General features: G+C 43.5%; 1 protein-coding gene across 6 annotated transcripts in view; it reads left to right on the forward strand.

The window, feature by feature from the left end:
* LOC111952328 (HMG box-containing protein 1-like) overlaps positions 1–2841 on the forward strand; it is a 36458-nt gene that overhangs the window by 17216 nt on the left and 16401 nt on the right. The gene's annotated exons all lie outside the window — the stretch shown is intronic.

Genomic DNA, 2841 nt, shown 5'->3' on the forward strand with positions numbered 1-2841 from the left:
AAGGGCGTAGTAGAGTGGGGAATCCAGGACAGAGTAGCAGATGACGAGATGTGGGACTGGAGACAGGGACCAGAGTCAGAGTGGGCAGAACTGTAGCGGAGAGGAAAACAGGCACAACAGGATAACAGGATCTGAATAGTAGCTGGTGGGGATATGCTCTGACTCCAGCACACCTGTCTCCGCCCACACAATCATACACACATAGAGAGAGAGAGGGGGACGGAGAGAGTACTGGGGGAGTGGCGGCAGATCAAGGAGACACAGGATGAGTAGTAGAGGGGGTTGCAGGAGCAGATGTGACAGCTTATGCATAAGGATAGGACTTTATATGAGCCTAAGACCGAAAAAAAATACCTGAATTAAAATAAGGATTGTGTCGTTATACAATACATGGCCTACTGCATATATAGCAGAAAAACATGAAAAAAATACTTATTTAAGGTATCTTTGGTACAAACCGTGCCTTCGGAAAGTATTCAGACTCCTTGACTTTTTCAAAATGTTGTTACGTTACAGCCTCAGAGGCTGATTACACCGCTCGCGTTGCACAATACATATTGGAATCTATGTTATTCAATTATTGCACCCACACTGCTCGCTCGCGCGCGCCAACGAGTGTCTGCGTTGCCAAGGGCTAAAATAGAAGTCATTCCTATTTCTGACGCAGATCGCGCTGCAAGTCCTGCATCTCCCATCTCCTCATTGGTTTATAGAAGCAGGTACCCACGTGCCATCTCCTCATGGGTGATTGAAAGACCCCGTGGGTGATTGAAAGACAAACTGTTTTGCCGGTTGTCGTGGTAATACTATGAAAGTGTAGATGCCAATCACCATATAAGTTCAAAGATTAAAAAGCCTGGAAGGAGGAGAGATGGCTATAAACGATTCGGTTGACCGTTTTATGTGTGGATTAATTGTCGGAATAGAGGACCTTGTGCATTTCAGGTAAAATAACAACTCAATGTTTATATCCCAGTACAAATTAGCTAGCTACAGCAAGCTAGCTAAATAGGACAAATTAGCTAGCAAGTGCAAGCTAACTGGCTAAATTGCCATACATGTTTAATGCTTTTTGACCTGTCCCCAAATTAATGTCATTAGTTCAGAGTTTGTTTTGATATTTTAACCTGCGTGTCGTGATCGCGTTTGGTGTAGGGGGAAAATAAAAATACTAATAATAAAATAAATTAATTTATGCACGATGGCGCATGCACGCAACCGGTTTGGGTTCCATGTTATTCTAAAATGTATTAAATTGTATTTTTTTCTCAATCTACACACAAAACCCCATAATGACAAAGCAAAAACAGGTTTTTAGAAATGTTTGCAAATGTATAAAAAATATAAAACTGAAATAACACATTTACATAATAATTCAGACCCTTTAGTCAGGTTGGACGGGGTGTGTCGCTGCACAGCTATTTTTAGGTCTCTCCAGAGATATTCGATCGGGTTCAAGTCAGGGCTCTGGCTGGGCCACTCAAGGACATTCAGAGACTTGTCCCAAAGCCACTCCTGTGTTGACTTGGCTGTGTGCTTAGGGTCTTTGTCCTGTTGGAAGATGAACCTTCGCCCCAGTCTGAGGTCCTGAGCGCTCTGGAGCAGGTTTTCATCAAGGATCTCTCTGTACTTTGCTCCGTTCATCTTTCCTTCCTTCAATCCTGGCTAGTCTCCCAGTCCCTGCCACTGAAAAACAACCCCGCAGCATGATGCTGCCACCACCATGCTTCATTGTAGGGATGGTGCCAGGTTTCCTCCAGACGTGACGCTTGGCATTCAGGCCAGATACTTTATTCTTGGTTTCATCAGACCAGAAAATCTTGTTTCTCATGGTCTGAGAGTCATTTAGGTGCCTTTTGGCAAACTCCAAGCAGGCTGTCATGTGCCTTTTACTGAGGAGTGGTTTCCATCTGGCCACTCTACCATAAAGGCCTGATTGGTGGAGTGCTGCAGTGATGGTTGTCCTTCTGGAAGATTCTCCCATCTCCACAGAGGAACTCTGGAGCTCTGTTAGAGTGACCATCGGGTTCTTGGTCACCTCCCTGACCAAGGCCCTTCTCCCCCGATTGCTCAATTTGGCCGGGCGGCTAGCTCTAGGAAGAGTCTTAATGGTTCCAAACTTCTTCCATTTAAGAATGATGGAAGCCACTGTCTTCTTGGGGACCTTCAATGCTGCAGAAATGTTTTGGTACCCTTCCCCAGATCTGTGACTCGACACAATCTTGTCTCAGAGCTCTACGGACAATTCTTTCGAACTCATGGCTTGGTTCTTGCTCTGACATGCACTGTCAACTGTGGGACCTTATATAAACAGGTGTTTGCCTTTCCAAATCATGTCCAATCAATTGAATTTACCACAGGTGGACTCCTAGAAACATCTCATTGGAAACAGGATCCACCTGAGCTAAATTCCAAGTCTCATAGCAAAGTGTCTGAATACTTATGTAAATAAGGTATTTATGTTTTGTATTTGCTAGAATTTCTAAAAACCTGTTTTTAGCTTTGTCATTATGGGGCATTGTGTGTAGATTGCTGAGGATTTGTTTTAGTTAACCCATTTTAGAATAAGGCTGTACACTCGACTACCTCCAACAGTATGTATGGCCAGCTATTTATTGAGAGGCTATTTTCTTTCATTTGAAACTGAGTGCTAAATAGTGTTACTTTGGTCTTTGAGTAACTGAGACGTGTGCAGTAAAAAAACAGGAGAGAAGATGAGGACATTTCAAAAAGAAGGGTTGTGAAACACCTGGTTTTAACATCTGCCCATACTTGGGAATGTATGTTGGAAGTGGAACAGCCATTGAGACAACACTTAGTACCGAGTCATAAACAGCGTCA

Source organism: Salvelinus sp. IW2-2015, linkage group LG26, assembly GCF_002910315.2.
Source record: "Salvelinus sp. IW2-2015 linkage group LG26, ASM291031v2, whole genome shotgun sequence".
Taxonomy (NCBI): Eukaryota; Metazoa; Chordata; class Actinopteri; order Salmoniformes; family Salmonidae; genus Salvelinus; species Salvelinus sp. IW2-2015.